We start from the raw sequence: 17,111 nt of genomic DNA, 5'->3' as shown, positions 1-17,111 counted from the left end.
TGACACCTTGCACCCTTGCCAATAGCCAAAATGGGCCTAGGGAGTTAGGCCAATATGAAACAAGGTGGGAAGAAGGCCATGGGACCGAGGCTTTGGCATGGGATAGAGCATAGGCATGGGCTATGCATAGCTTGAACGGGCAAGGATCGGTGGGCACTGGATCCGTGGGCACTGACTGGGTAGGTGGCCGGTGGGCAATGGATTGGCAGGCAACTATAAGCCAATAAGCATGTGGCAAGTGGCCAGCACCTAGGCGTAGTGCCCAAGCTTTGCACATGGAGGCAGCGGTTACAAATGGTTCAGAATGGGCTACCCGCATGCTTGGACTGGAATGCAACAGTTGGGCGGTTTTGGCACTGGAATGCATACATGGCAGAAATTGTAGAAATTTTGTTTTTAGGGAAATGTTATCAGCACCACTGTATTTTGATGATTGCACTCCTCACTTTATTAAAAGTATGGTATGGCCCTCACCACATGATGATCCGAACCGTCCTTTAGATTGGTCACAGCCTAAATAGGTTGTGCCCCAAGAATGAATTCCATAGGTTGATCCTAACCCTCCGATCTATAGAGGGTTAGGATCAACCCTCTAACATTCAGATCGGAGGGTTAGGATCAACCGATGTAAATGATTTTGGGGGCACAACTTATTTAGGCTGTGGCCCACGAATGGACGGTTTGGATCATCCTATGGTGCGGGCCATACCGTACTTTTAATAAAGTAAGGAGAGCCCTCTGCAAAAAACAGTAGTGCTGATAACATTCCCCTATTTTTAATATGGCTCTGTTTCTTTCCACATAAATGGCATAAGAAGAATTTTATGCCAAACATTTTATGTTGAAAGAAAGCCTATGGAAGGAAAAAATTCTACGGAAAATGAGTATCCAAACATTAGATAAGACAATTTTTAGGGAAAGTTTTTACCAAAAATTCCATAAGGTGTTCTACTGACCGTTGGATCAAGTCAGTGCTGGCTAGCAACTCATCATCAGGCAAAAATATTCCAGGAGATGACCGGCTAAAGGTGGCCCATCAGGCACAATAATGTTACACATATAAAAAGAAATGTTCTAATATTTCGTAGAAAAATTCAAAATCTAAACACTCCATATCCTAATCAAACATTCTAAAGTTGGATAATTTACAAAAAATTTGGATACATACTCGTTACCAGTAATTTTCTTATAGAAAAATTTGTATTAAATTTTCTTATATTGTTTTGGGTGACCAAGAACTATGATAGTGCATCTCTGCTGTATCTCTTGAACACAGGCCCAATAGCATACTCGTTACACCTGCCCCAGAACATGACAATAAATTAACATGCAATTTTCCAAATAATTATACTTCTACAGTAAACTAAGCAATGTATGTGGGGAACTAACCTGGAGCAACATATCCGTAAGTGCCTGTAAGTTCTGAATCTAATTAGATGAACAAGACATGGCAAAAATTTAATGAAATTCCAAAAACTAGAAGTAGTATCAGGGTCATCGGTTGTCTTGAAGCATGTGAGGAGGGCGGCCAATGAGAAGGTTGATCTGTTAGCCAAGAGGGGTGTGAATAGTGACTCTTTACAATGGTTTGATTATCTTCCCCCTTGATCAGCCATGTCTTGTTCTGTTGATGCTGTGTATTTTCTGTTTATGCTTTCTTATCTTGTAATCTGTTCTATTGGGCTGTCCCTTCTCAGGCTTCCCTTTCCATTCTAATATGATTCACCATTTCAAAAAAAAAGAAAAAAAGAAAGAAGGAATAGTGTGCTCAAAAGAGAAAGAACTTATTTTTTTGGCAACTAATTGCCAAGCCGCAAGCGAAGGTTCTTGTCAATTAGTTAACAGGAAGAAAGGGAAATTCCTTCCTATTATGAACACCTTGCCTGTATCTAGAACCCCTTTTAAAGGGCTCATCCCTGGAAAATCTTGATTGGTTCGGGAGCTTGGTGTTTGAGGGGTTTTTTTGGCTCTCTTGTTGTTGTTGGCTCCTCTGGGTTAGGCTCTCTTTGCTTGTTTTGGTGCTATGTTTCTCTGCTTTGTTGCTCTCTTTTGTTTTTTGTTGGCTTCTTTGTTTCCCTTCTCTATGAAGTTGTGGGTTGTTCTTTCTGCTTATGTTTTTGTAGCCCATGTGGCCTTTTATTGGTTTGTACTCTTCTTCATTATCAATATATCTGGTAGGGGTCCTGCCTAACCCCAGCTTACCTATAAAAAATAAAAAAAGAGAAAGAACTTTCAATATTTAGCGACAAGACTTGCACGATTCCAAACCCTGCGCATTGCCGCATAAACCTTTGTTGCCAACAAAAGTCTCTTGTTGGAAGGCTTTGCCGTTAGGAAGTCACCCACCAAATTATTGTATGATAAATTAACAAATGTCAAACTGCTCATATCTTCTAGAGAAGATGGAATTGAGCCTGTTATTGTGGTACCCCGCACTGGGGTACCGTGATTTGATGGGCGAGTAAAATCATGACCTTCACCACCACAACACCCACCTTCAACTCCGTCGAACGAAGAGCGATGTTTGCCTCAAAATTGGAGCCGAGGATGATCTGCCCGGGTCGACCCTGGACAGGTCGGAAGTCTTGGCGAAAGTCGGGTCGGTGTGGTCCGACTCGGTCAGTGTGGGTCCTCCATCAGTGGTGGGACCTGGGAAGAAGGGTGTGGATGAGTGTAGACACCCCATTTTGACTAAGCCCTAAACCTTCCCGGCTCGTGCCAAATCCATCCGAATCTCAGCATTAGGATTCCAAACTTCACCCTAGGCTGGATGAGGGTCTCTTCTAACCCCCTGCAAAATTTCATCATGATCTGAGCTCGTTTGCCCAGCAATCGGGCTCGTTTGCCCAGCAATGAAGGGTGGCCCACTAAATTTTCATTTTCCCCTAAAATCCTTGTATTTTAGGAAAAATCCAAGTCAAATCAAGCCCCTAAATGCCCATGAATACATTTTTAAAAGCCTTAAAACTTCAGAAAGGCCCTTGCAAAATTCTAGAAAAATCTGACAAAAAAATTCGGAAAAGACAAGCTGAGTTTGTGTGGCTATCAATGGCAGAGGGGGTGAATTAGCCATTCGGATTCGCACATGTGTGCGCTTATCAAGTGGGGGTGCCAATATCAGCACCCAGAAAAGATATAAATAGCCATTTAAGCTCATTTCTAAGAGGATCTTAGCTTTTCCTAATTTTTAGAGAGAGAGAAAGGAGAGAGAAAGTAGATCTCGCGAAAAACCCAAACCCTTTTTATCCGATCGGAATTCCATCTTCTCCGACGGGTAGTGCCGGAATCCATCCCCAAATCGCATCATCATCGCTCCTAAGGCCCCTCTGCCCTTGCTTCCATTACATCCACCGCAAGCCGCAGCCAATATCTCCATTTCCATCTCATTTAAAACCTATTTTTACCCTAAAAACTCTAGATCCGAGTAGTGAAACCTTAGATCTGGTCATTGTGATCCTAAATCCGGCGAATCTCCATGGATTCCGGTTAACATCATCATCTTCATCTTTTCTCTCTTTGATTTTCTCGGCCCATACATCACACAGAGATCTTCATCAGCATCAGGTTATAAGAGAGGAGTTTTCTTCTTCTTTGTGGTTTGAAAGTTACAGAAATTTCAAAAAGTAAAAGTTGCGAAGGAGAAGAAGCTTTGCCATCAGATTATTTGCCATCGGTATCATCTTTGCTAAGATCCATCATTCAAATCCTGTCATCATAAGCCATCAAATTGTAACTGGAGCAAGAAGAGATTAAGAGATCATTAAACAGGTATTATTCGTTGACCTTTTGATTTCTGTGTACTCTTAATTTCCTATTTCTAGTTCTTCGGATGAAAAATTGTCCTTCATTTGTTATTTTCATCATTCGGTCAAAATTTTTCCATCATTTCTTTTGATTTCCAAAATTGATATCTCTACCCTTTTGTTAATGAATTTCACTTCTTGTTTAGTTATCATCTGTCATTAAAAAAAAAAAGTGGTAAGTAAGCCTGAAAAACTTGCAAATTGAAGCTTTGGGGTTCTTTTGGTGGTTAATCCTCAACGTTGGATTTTTGTCTCTATTGAGTAAGATAAGAATGTTTTTATATTTGTTTCTTGGATTAAATTTTGGATTTAATAAATTGAGATCTGTGATAATCTATAGGGGTTTAGATAAAAACTGAAGCACAAATTGAATCATGTGTGTCTTGTGTGATAGAGGTGCTTAGATATTGGTAATCTCTCCTTATACTTAATTCTTTTCAGATTTAATGGTGTCACAATTCTATCCAATATGGAGCATTTTTTTTTTAGTCCAGAGTAGCAATTCAGGTCCTCTTTATGGTGTGTAATGCCTAAATCAACCTCGGCCATTACATATAATTAATCGTTTCCTATTACTTTAGATGGGCTTCTTGTGTTGTGTTAATCATAAAGGTGCAATGCTGATGTAGAATGTATTTTTCTTATTCTGAATCCTTAGTTTTTGATATATCTACTCAAAGGAAAATAAGAGAAGATTCGAACATGGGGATTTCGCCAATTAGAATGTGTAGAAGGTCCGAATGTCACCATTTGTTCCACTCCACTAGGGTCTGATTCTTTTTCCCTTTGTAAACTAGACCCCATGACCTTCATCATTATTTGGCCCTTTGTTATCTTTTCAGCCACAACATCACTCTCCTATAACACAGCCCTTTTATAGCTTTGTTTTTTACAGTCATCTCATTGATAATGACAGCTCTTTCATGGTGTTGTTTTGTATAGCCCCATTCCATTTGATATTTACAGCCCTCATACCTCATTTTAAATTTAACAGCCCTTCATCCTTGATAATGGCAGCCCTCACCTTGCTTTGGCATGTACAGCCTTCATCTTGTTTTAACATGTGCAACCATGTGCAGCCTTCACCTTATTTTGACATGTGTAGCCTTCATTTGGCCTTGATATATGTAAACCCTCTTTATGGCAACCATTGATTTGAAAGATTCTAGATCCAATCCCTATTCTGCTTGTCTCTTCATCATTACTTTTGAAAATTTTGTAGAAATAGATAGTTGAGTAATGAGAAAAATATATTCGAGACTGAAAAGAGCAAAAAGAAAGAATAGAAAGATGCCCCCATGCTTGCTAGAATTGTTGTATAGGTTTATTATAATTAATTAGCTTGATCATTTTTTGTATTTAGTAATTTTCTTGCTCAGCTTATGCTCTACAATTTATCTAAACTGAACTTTTTAATGCTTTGTCAATGTCATTTAAAGAAATTTGACTAATAGTTGATTTAGAAATATTCTTTCTTTCATTTGAGTGGTTTCAGAACCTATGGATTATGTTCTTCTCTTGTTTACTTGATCTCATGTCTGTTGAGTTAATTAGTAGGTTGGATCAATCAGCTCTATACATTTTAGTTGTGTTTTGGAGTCATTTATTCGTCCGGGTCCTAAATAATAATAAAAGTCTGTATGTGCATTGTTTTGTTAAAATGATAATTTTGACCCCAAAGTGGATTTAAGCACAAACTATTTTATGAGAAATATTACAGTAAAATAAAGTTGCAGGTCATATGGATCATGTTCGGTTGTTCACATTTTAGCTGCTCCAGGAAATGACGATCACTTTAGTTATTTCAGTTGTCATACCTGAAAGGCAACTTGTTTGTAAACTATTCATGTTTTGACTGCCTTTTAAAATACTCTTTTGATTAGTATTTCATTTTGTAATTTAAGACTATTTGCATATTAAGTTTAATTTTGAGGTTTACATTGCTGGTTGAAATAATGAGGTATTTTGTGATTGCTTATAATTGTTGTTGATTGATACAAATGTTTGATTCATTATCCCCCTGTATAGTTCAACTAAGAGGATTTAAGAATTTGGATTCTACTTTATCTAATCTCTAAAATTCTAGATATGGATTAGTGAGAGATTTGTTTTTCCTTCCTGATTTTTTTTTTATGGTTGATCTTAATATGACCATGTTTTAGTGAATGCCCAAAAATGGTTGCTATCCCCTTTGACTCGGTCACTGTTTGTAATTGTGATTAAATTATGATGATTTTTAATGGCTGTTTAGTAGTTTGAATTTAAATAAATTGTTTAATAGGAAGAAGGAGATCAGATGACTACTCTATTCGATATTATCGACATGAGTACTGTCTGATCTCAAGGCGGGATTAGAAATATTATCATGTGTATTTGATATCAGATGATTACTTTGGCATCATCTGATTTCATTGGAGTCCCCGTATTGGGGTTTGTGGTTGGTTTAGAAGTGTTTGATATTGTTTTTACTTTATTAGGCTATCCAGCGGCTGGTCTGGACTAATTAATGTTATTTATCACTTTATGATTGCTATTAAATTGTATATTCTTCTTTGCTTAGAACTTGATTTGTTTTTAGAATAAAATTTGCGATTATCTGGTAGCATTTTCTTCTCTTTTTGATAGACTAACACAGTCTTATAGATTTCTGTTAAATCTCTTTAGATATTAGAATTCCCTCTCGTTGCAAGGGCGATGAAGGCGCTAGCCTAAGCCCATCCTTAGGGGACTCGCTTAGTCCAAGTAGCACTCCTCTCATTTACTTAAAGACTTGTGTATCCCCTAGAAATTAGAAATCCATTCATTGCAAGGGCAATGAAAGAGTTCTCTAGAGCCCTCTCAGGGAGACAGGCTATGTCTCAGACAGAGAAAGTTGTATCCTTTAGAGACAAGCTTTGTCTCATTAGTGAGTCTATCCTTAGGAGACATGCCGTGTCTCGTCAGCACCTCTCTTGGAGCTTATCTTTTTGTTTAGGAGTCTCACACAATCTCATTTTTCTTTCTAAACCTCATCTTTGTGCGTCTCTTGGTTTTTGGAAGAACACCTTGCTCGGCTTGGCATCATACCCCTTACCCTATGGGTATTGGGTTGCACATTTGTTGCACCCTAGGGCTAGGTAGCTGTCCGGCCCGGCTGGGTGTTTTACCTAAACCAAATATGCACAAGGTCTCTTTTTCCTTGTTCGCATTTTTTTCTCTATCCTACCTATATGTCTAAGAGACTTGCCCAGTCTCATTCTATTAGCATCCTCCTCTTTGTGCATCATTTGGTTTTGGGAGAACATCCTACTCGGCTTGGCAACATACCCCTTACCCTTATGGGTATTGGGTTGTACATTTGTTGCACCCTAGGGCTAGGTAGCTGTCCGGCCCGGCTGGGTGTTTTACCTTCGCTAAATATGCGCAAGATCCCTTTTTCCTTGTTACTTATGAGTTTTATCTTAGCTTTATAGTCTCACTAGCACCCTTCTTTATCTCTTTTTCTTTTAGGAGACAGGCTTTGTCTCATTAGCACCTCCTTCTTAGAATCCTATTTTCAGAGTCAGTCCTTAGCCTAGGAGTCTGTCCTTAGCTAGAGAGTCTGTTTTTCTTTCAGGAGTCAGTCCTATCATCATAGGGGTTAGGATTTTATCCAACCTCTCATCAAATCTTGTGTTTTTCTATCCGCTCCTGCAAGGTATAGGATGCTGTCCAACCCTTGCAGAGCTGTGTTTCTGTTCTTTTCCCCCGCAAAGCATAGGATGCTGTCCAACCTTTGCGGGATATCAGGAGTCTGTCCTCCCCTTATGATGATAGGATTTGTCCCCCTTGAGTCAAAAACACTTAAAAACAACAAAAACATCTGAAAAATCAAAAATCTCAAAAATTTTGAGTCATTAGAAGTAGTTAGGAAATCTGTTCCGAACTACGTTGGCTTGATCCTCTTCCACGAGGTACGTAGTGCAGCTTGGGATCCACATCCCAAGTCCAGCCAAACCTTTAAAAATAAGCATTTTAAATCTTTCAAAATTACAAAAATCTTTCAAAATGTTGTTTTTTCGAAAGGATCTTCCTCTAGAGTTAGGAGGTTGTCCTAGTTAGGGAGTTTTTGAGTCGGGAGTTGCTCCCTCGTTCGTTGTTTGTTTGTTGTGTGTTTTATTTGTTTGTGTTAGAGTTAGGAGTGAGTCCTAGCTAGGAGTTTTACGCCTCCGTCTGGTCAGTTGGCGATCCACATCGCCAATTGATGACTAGGTCTAAGATGCGATAGATCCTACTGTTTTTCTTAGGATATACCGCCTAGCTACACATAGATTATAGGAACCACCTGCATTAGCTTAGGGCTAACCTGCATTTAGTTAGGGCATATAGGGTGTCCTAAAATCTACAATCCATTGGAATTTAAATAATCACACAAGAAGCTTTAAGAACTAGTCTGGTCTTTTAGATCGAGTCTAGGATAGAGGTCTAGATGTCTTAGGCATCATAGCTTAGAATAGGTGCGAAGAACTACGTTGCCTTGATTCTCGTGGAGGCGGGGATACGTAGGCTTCTTTGGATGAACATCAGATCATCTAAAGACTCGGGCCTAGGTATAGATTAGAGTCTTAGGGTTGTTTGGTATCGAGTCATTTTCTATGTTTTGCAGTGTTTTCTTACTTTATTGCGCAGACCTTATACTTTTTTGGTGTGTCATGCATGTGTTTGTTCATAAGAACTTAGACACCCATTAGGCATGTCACTTATAACCTAGCTATGCTTAGGTGACACATGTTTCTTTTATTTTATCTTGTGTGCCTTTGATTTCATCTCCGAGACATGCATGATTAGATAGATGTTTTCTCGGAGATATTCATTCCCATTCCATATGATTTTCGACTAAAACTCTTCAAAATTATTAAGTAAATGGCATAAGAGACCAGGTGTTTGCACTTGGGCGGATGAGGTGCTCTTTAGACCTTCCGAATTCGTAACCACGCACGAACCCTCTTTTTATAATCTCTGGTTATCCGTTGCAACAGAGCATAGTATGGGATCCTTGGCCCACTTCCTTGGATGGCGACTCTTATTTGTTTAAGGTACGCCTCGAATCTGGGCTAGTCCCCGAATCGAGAGGTATCTCACCTTTTATATCGCCACTCATGCTGTGAGAGGCACTTCTTTCGAGAGTTCCTTGGTAGAGCTCTCCATTCACGTGGATGATCCATAGAGACTGTTAGCGCGTGGGGGCACGTTCCTCACCGCCGCCTCTCTCTCGGATCGGGGTCCACAATGAGTGGATTTAGTGACGGACGAGGATGGTTCGGTTTTGAAGGAGTGGAGAATTGCGACGGAGGATCTGAAAATGAATCTTGAGTGGTGGCAGATTGACCTTCTGCCGATAAATGATGGGCCGATAAATGTTGAGGGGTTCGGGAGATTCCAGTCGGCGACAAAGACAACGGGGCGTGGCGGAAGAACATGGAGGGAGGAGGGGGTTTGTTCTCTTGCTTGGTGATTCGTTTGGATGCGAGTGTTCCATCTCCTGTGGCTTAAACCCAAGGAAGAAGTAGGTGCAATCACACCTGCACAAATGCACTGGATCCCATTTTGTGGATTGGCTGTTGCATCCACAAAATGCCCTGCGACTCTAAAGTGATTTTAAGAGTAAAAACTATAATCTATAAGTTATATTCCAATTAGTCATCAAAGATTTTGATTTAGCCAAAAGTTTAAATTTTTTCTAATAAATCTGTTAATTCTACTTATCTTAACGTTGCAATCAGGCCCGTTGAATCCTTCCCACGTGAAGAAGATTAGCCTCTCTCCAATCATAGATACACAGAAGTTGGCTGTCCCATGTAGGAGGAAATATTTTAGAGGGAGAAGAACATGTGTCCCCATGTAGGCGGAAATATTTTATATGAGGGCACATATAAAACCTTATAAATGTAAATTCTTTAATTAAATATCCTATAAATGTAAATTTCAAAATATACCATAAATGTAAATTTCTCTAGATTTATAGATTTTATATGTGATCGCATGTAAGTGTAATATTTTAAAAAATAAAAAATTACATCGGAACTCGTATGGTTTGATGATCCAAGCCGTTCATTTGTTGGGCCTTCACATATATAAGTTCTACCTCAAAAATCAATTCTATAAAATGATCTTAACCCTCCGATCTGTAGAGATTTTTATTTTAGAATCATCCTATCTAGCATGTTATTTTACACATCTTTCAAATGAGCATAGGACCAGAAGGTGCAAAACCATGTGGGTTGCCTCATGATAGTCTACAAAGATCAATGGTCTAAATGAAACATACATGTCTCCAAGTGGGACCCAAGACTTGATCTCGACGGTGACAATCAGCCTAGTCCGTCCCTTATTTTGATCAACTATATGACATACTGACCTATACAATATAACTGAGTAGGTGAAGAGACCCAACCCATTTACACTTGAAATTCCATCAGTTGAGACATTTCGATTGTGTGGAATGGCTTTGGAAAAGATGGAGTTCGAGCAGAGAACTTTCCAGAGATGTGTTGCATGGGTGGCCGAGTTTGTGGATTTGCATTTATGCACGCGAGTGCCATTGACACTGCCAGAACAACTTCATTTCCAACTTGGTCTTCGGGATTTGGGAGCCGTGGGTCTAACACATCCTTTAGCCGTAGATTTTGGCCAACTTCAGATGATGATGTTAACAAGGAAGAGATGATATCTCCAGGGTGCCTTCCCATTATCACTTCAAGTGCTAAAACCCCAAAGCTATATACATCGCATTTCTCCGTCACTCACATTGTGTAAGCAAGCTCTGCCAGACAAAAAAAAGAAAAAGAAGTCAAATGACATAAAATTTCTAGGTTAAACAATGCTCTTACCATCCAAAAAAGAGAGAAAATTCTCTTAATTGTATAACATGAAACAAGTATTTCATCAAAAAGAGACTTCCATGTGAAATGAGCGTAAAACGAATTTTATGCACATTTTTAAGTGGGGAAAAGGAGGTAAAATTTGTTTCACGCCCCTTAACATTTGCTAAGGCACATTGAAACCGTACATTGGCAGACCCTGACGAGAGATGTTTGTACATGAGTTTTACTTTGATTCTCGCCTAACCGTTGGATCAGGTCAGTGCTGGCTAGCAACTTATCATCTGGCCAAAATATGCTCAGAGATGGCAGATGAAATGTGACCCATTAGGCACAATCGAGGTACAATAAAAAAAATCGGGTAATACTTTGTCAAAAAATTCTAAATCTAAACACTAGAAATTAAGCTAATCCATATCCTAATCTATCATTTTGAAGTTGGAAAATTTACAAAAATCATGTTGTGTAAAGTCTCCTTGTAAGGAATACCCAAAATTTTGGATAATTAGTAGTCACCAGTCACTTGGTCAGAGTGACTAAAAAGAAAAATTTCCGCCGATTTTAACGTAGTTTTTTGTTTTGGTTGAGCAAGAAATAGGCCTTGTTTATTTTGGACTTTTGAGAACCGATTATGAGACCAAAAACTGAATATTGGACTTAAATGTAAGTTTAATTTTGAGCCCAATAATCAGTTTTTGACTACCACACAGTTTTCAAAATCTAAAACAAACAGAGATATGGGGCCAATCACATCAATGGTCTAAAACATTTTGTCCTTCCGTACGTGTGCCAAATGACATACCGCAACAATAAAGTAGGCACAATATAGGAGGAACCAACCTGGAGCAACATATCCACAAGTGCCTGCAAGTTCTGTCCAGTTGGATGAATCCGGCATTAGAATTCTAGCAGTACCAAAATCAGATACGTGAGCCTCAAATTCTGAATCCAATAAAACATTTTTGCTTGAGATATCTCGATGAACTATTGGCGGGTCGCAATCATGGTGCATGTATGATAAAGAATGTGCCACAGCTTTAATAATATTAACCCTCTTCACCCAATCCAACTCCATCGCCCCTTCGTCACCGCTTAGTATATTAGCCAAATTTCCTCTTTCTATATACTCATAAATGAGAAACATACATCGACGGTGGGAGCAAAACCCGTAAAGCTTGACAACATTGCGGTGACGGATTTCTGTTAATGCACGTACCTCATTTCTAAAACTTCTCTGATCAATTTGCTCGCCATCTTCCAATTTGTGAAGTTTTTTTACAGCTACTGTTTGCCCTATTGGCAGATATGCTTTTTAAACTCTCCCATATCCGCCTTCCCCAATGCAGTATCTGTCATCAAAATCCTCTGTTGCATCGATGATATCTTCATAAGAAATACACCCATCCCAATTCCATATAAAAAATAGGTCTTTATTCCTTTCATTTCTTTGTCCCTCTGCATTTCTTGTTTTGAAGCAAAAAAAGGAAGAAATGCCAAAAACTAGAAGTAGAAGGAATAGTGCGCTCAAAAGAGGAAGAATGATCAATATGATAACGTTGTGTTTCTTTTTTGGCTCACCATTGTTTATTGGCGTGGAATTGCATGGTTGCAAACCTTGCACTTTGCCGCATAAACCTTTGTTGCCGACAAATGTCCCTTGTTGGAAGGCTTTGTTGTTAGGAAAGCTACCCACCAAATTATTGTATGATAAATCAATCGATGTCAAGCTGAGCATATTTTCTAGAGAAGATGGAATTGACCCAGAAAGCTTGTTGTGGGAGAGATTTAAGATTTCCAGCATGTGTAATTTTTGCACTTGGGGCGATATTTCTCCTGTAAGCATGTTAAAACTAAGATCTAGCATAATTTGTAGCTCTGCTAGATTGCCAATTTGAAATGGAATGCTTCCATTCAAATGATATCTGCTTAAGTTCAAAGAATGCAATTTCGAGCAATCTTTTAGTTGTTCTGGTATCAATCAAGTTAGTTTGTTTGCTGATAGGTCCAGGATCTCCAAATTGGACAGTTTTCCCATTTCTGATGGTATCCGACCAGAAAGTTGGTTACCATTTAAACTCATCTTATATAAAACTGTCAAGCTCCCCAATTCCTTTGGAATCTCTCCTATCAAAAGGTTTGAAGAAAGGTCGAATAGTGCTAGTTGAATCAACTGTCCAAACTCCAGTGGTATTTTACCAGCTATCAAGTTCCCTGAGAACTATAAACTTGTCAAACTTTTACACTTGCCCCAACTTGGAGAGAGTTCACCAGACAAACGGTTGTGGCTCAAGTTAATATATGTTAGATTTGGACAAACTCCAAAGACTTCGGACATATTTCCGGTGAGCTGGTTTCCTTGGAGAGAAAATTTGGTTAAGGACGTGCAGTTTCTCCAGCTTTTGGGGATGTGACCCGAAAGTTGATTGCCGGATAGAGATATATTGGCTAGCCTTTTAAGATCACCCAAAGAGGATGGAATTGGACCTATTAGAAGGTTGAAGCCCATGTATAGTTCACCCAAAAATTTCAAATTTCACCCAAAAATTTCAAATTTCCTATTTCTTTAGGGATGGGGCCAGAGAGATTATTGCTGGAGAGGTACAATGTGACAAGGTTGGTCAAGTTTCCTATTGTGGAAGGAATGGAACCTGTTAGAATGTTATCGTACATTGCCATATCACCCATATTTTTCAAATTTCCTATTTCTTTAGGGATGGGGCCAGAGAGATTATTCCTGTAGAGGTACAACGTGACAAGGTTGGACAAGTTTCGTATTGCGGAAGGAATTGTTCCGAAGAGTGAGTTGTTGCTAAGATCAAGATTGGTGAGTTTTGGAAAGGAAGAGAATTTGAAGTTATAGAGCTTACCTTGCAAACCTACACTTGTTAGGTTTATTTGAGTGACACTTCCTTCGTGGTTACATGCTATTCCCCTCCAATTGCATGGGCTTTTATTGGTGGCATTGTGAAGCGACCATGAATTGAGAGGAGCTTAGTTAAGGAGGCTAGCTTTCCAGCCGAGGAGAGCCTCTGCTTCTACTGAATTTGCCGTTGTTGAACGGCAAGAAAGCATGAGAGAGCAGAAAGTAAAGAGAAGAGGGAGAGAGATTTCTCAAAGGCCATGGTTGTTGGTGGTGTTTGAGTTTTTTGGCTCATGTTGGATGTAGATTTATAGTGAAAAAGTCGTGTGTCCTTCTATGCCGTGCGTTGAGGGGAATAATTGTGTACCACATCTATTCTTGTAACAGACAATTAATATGGCCCCACTCGTATTTTTGTAAGCGTGTAAGAACCGTAGTCTTTTCTTCTTCTTGACCATTCACCACATAAACTCATCTTATTAGCTCACGCTGTGTTTTACCGTGAAGAGGTTGATGACACATGTAGATGCAAGTACATTTATTATGGCACACAAAAATGTTAAATTAAATGAATAAAAAATGCTCCTCGGCAAGTTGGTCCAATGGGAGAACTCTTGTAGGTATTTTTTCTGGGGTGCCCTTCTGTTTAACATTCTTCTTATAATTATAAGTACGGAACGATTAAGCTATCTTTGGAATCAATGACTCTGATCAATTCTAGTATTCCATATGGGAATCTGTATATAAAATCAAGTATTCCATTGGATCCACACCACCAAAGTAGATTATTTATTGTTTTACGCTTACATTTTTCAGTGCCATTATAAACACGATGGAATAATTATTCCATTTCAGTGACGTGGTTCCATTGGGGGCGCACTTGCTGCCGGTGTTTGCAAGGACACCCTTCAATTTAGCATTCCTCTAATCATGAAGTGTGATACCAAGTAAATGAAACTGTTTCCTCGATAGTCGCACTCATCTCTTGGGTTGTTACTCTTCTCAACTACCTATCATCTGATCGGGCGGCCCATATTAAAACAAAAGTGTACGAACGGCATCGATGGATGCGATTTGTTCCAAAAAGAGCCAATAAGTTTGGGGGAGGACTATGAGTCTCTTTTGTGAGTACGCGACTTTTCCACATCTTCTCCCAGCCGATGGGCCTCACGGGGAGTGAGTCAATGTACAAAAATGGCAGCGGTTGAACATTCATGCCATTGGCCTCATTGTGATTGGGCCAAAGTGGATTGATATTATTGATTTTGGCATGCCCGGTGGTAGGATCTAAGAAGAGAAGATTAATTTGGGATGGGTCCTCGATGTATTAAGTTGAGGTGTTTTTCCCCTCATCTTCTTGTTATTATTGATGTCACGCCCTGAACCCGGATTCGGGGTCCGGCCAAGTGACAGCCGCTACACGCTCATAGGATCACCGCCACAAGCATGCAAGGCTCCATCACAACCAACTATTAACAACATTCGGAGCGTCTAATAAATACGAAGGTTTTAGTCTCAATTAAAGTTCAAATGAAATACATATATAATAGGTCTATTTAAATCTGAATCCAATAATACTTATTCAACGACAATCACCTTAATCAAGTAATAAAATTCTCAAAGCTGGAATACTGAAAGAAAGCAGGAAATCTCCTAGGCTCCAATCCAAGCCCCTGAATTCCTCACCAGGTCTACTGCCGTCTCGGAATCTGAAAATTGTTAAACCACATAATGAGCTAACAACCTAGCCGATTTTCCAAATCTAAGTCAGCTAATAGGAAAACATATACATGCTAGTGCGGAACAAGAAATAAAATGCCATAAAATTTTAGTCTATGCAAAAATTTGTAAAAAACAAGGAAATCGTTTCAACATAAGTTGCATAAGAAAAATACATATTTTTACTAAAAGAATTTCCAACCGTACCACTCGGTTTTACAATTTCCATTTTTTTATTTAATTAAAAAAAAATCACATATCAGTCTTCTTTATGGCCAACTTCCAACCTTATTGGCAAGTAGCGTGTTGGATATTGACCCTACATGACCGTACACGAATGGCGGCAATTAAAAATTCATGACATGGGCTTCATAGTGATTGGGCCAATGTACATAGAAATTATTGGCTTTGGCGTGTCCGGTGGGAGGAGATAAGAAGAGACGACTTATGTGGGAGCGGATCCTAATATATTAAGTTGTGGTGTGTTTTTCCTTGTCTTCGTGTTGTTGTTGATGTACATGATGCCAAAGTGATGGCTTTATCATCGATGCAATGTAGAATGCAAATTAACTCGGTGATGGACTGGAATCCGATTAAATTCTGATTAAAACAAACACAAACAGATGCTCCAGTGCGATGGATGAATAAAGAATTAAAGTGAATTGCTCAACAAAGAGGTTGAATCAATTCTAGGGGACTTCATAGTGCATATAATGGCACACAAAAATGTAAAATTAAATGAATAATAAAATGCGCTTTGGTCAGTTGGTCCAATGGGGGTGCTCTTGTAGCTGGTTTAATATTCTTAAATTTTCATTTATGATAGTCATGATTGTAATTTTTTGTGCCATCTTAAATGCAAATTGACTAGGGGCGTCCTATACTCCTTTTTTTGCAAGGGCGCCTATGAATCTAGCATTCCCCAAAATCATTGAAAAGATATAAGGCAATTTTATAATTTTAATGAAGTTTATTGCCATGCATTTGATTTTTGTCGTTGTTTACATTTTTCTTGGATCTTCTCTATGAAAATTAAAAAAAAAGGTGATCCATTTTGAAAAGAAGCTATTTTATTAGTCTTAGTTAATTGAAATTGAGGGGGCTATTTATAATATGCATTCACATCAGAGAGTATTTTAATCCATTACCTATAAATTCGCACTTCAGAATCAGTATTTGAACGTGGTAGAGCAAATGTAAAACCACATTTACTCCCTCTACCCATTTAACCATTATCCCCCCACCTCTCTCTCCGTTCTCCTCTTCCTCTCTTCTCTCTGTTGGGCCCACGGGAGGGGCCCCACCCGAACCCACCTAGCCCCACAATGTCTGAACCTCTCATTCCCATCCAGCTCCTCGAAATCAACATCATCTCTGCCAAAGATCTCTCCCCGGTCACCCGTGCCGTGCGCACGTACGCCGTCGCATGGCTCCACTTCGAAGCTCGAGAGGTGGCGGACAGTGCTTCTGCCAATATACGATCGTGGGTTTGGGAGTTTCCGGTTGGTGACAAAGCCAATATACGATCGTGGGTTTGGGAGTTTCCGGTTGGTGACAACGGAGACTGGGAATGTCGTGAATCGGCCCAGGCGGAGGAACACAGACGGAGGAGGGGGTTTGTTCTCTTGCTACGGTGAGTCGTTCCGATGTGAGTGTTCCATTTCCTGTGGTTTAAACCCAAGGAAGAAGTAGGTGCAATCATATCCGCACAAATGCACTGGATTCCAATTAAACTCCGAAATTAAGCGTGCTTGGGTTGTACCCTCGCTAGAGGAGGGAGGGTCCACCTCAATCCCTCCTATGGTACATGGCCCCGCTCTTTCAGCATATAGCCTGGCGGATGTCCAATGGAGGCCCACAGGACTTTTGCTTCATAAATCACAACGCATC

At 39.5% G+C, this 17,111-nt stretch overlaps 2 pseudogenes across 1 annotated transcript; both read right to left on the bottom strand.

Annotated features, from left to right (window-relative positions):
• Positions 1 to 9,770: 9,770 nt before the first annotated feature.
• LOC143890158 (MDIS1-interacting receptor like kinase 2-like) lies at positions 9,771 to 12,506 on the bottom strand (annotated as a pseudogene). Its single transcript, XR_013255133.1, has 2 exons — positions 11,483 to 12,506; positions 9,771 to 10,584 (listed from the first exon to the last, which is right to left on the bottom strand). The product of XR_013255133.1 is annotated as an MDIS1-interacting receptor like kinase 2-like (transcript).
• LOC143891266 (putative leucine-rich repeat receptor-like protein kinase At1g35710) lies at positions 12,303 to 13,714 on the bottom strand (annotated as a pseudogene).
• Positions 13,715 to 17,111: the final 3,397 nt, after the last annotated feature.

The sequence above is a fragment of the Tasmannia lanceolata genome, unplaced genomic scaffold, assembly GCF_043159265.1.
Source record: "Tasmannia lanceolata isolate RefF3 unplaced genomic scaffold, GAP_Taslan_0.1 ptg000013l, whole genome shotgun sequence".
Classification (NCBI taxonomy): Eukaryota; Viridiplantae; Streptophyta; class Magnoliopsida; order Canellales; family Winteraceae; genus Tasmannia; species Tasmannia lanceolata.
Note: the sequence above shows the minus strand (reverse complement) of the source record. Positions and strands in the feature narration are given on the sequence as shown.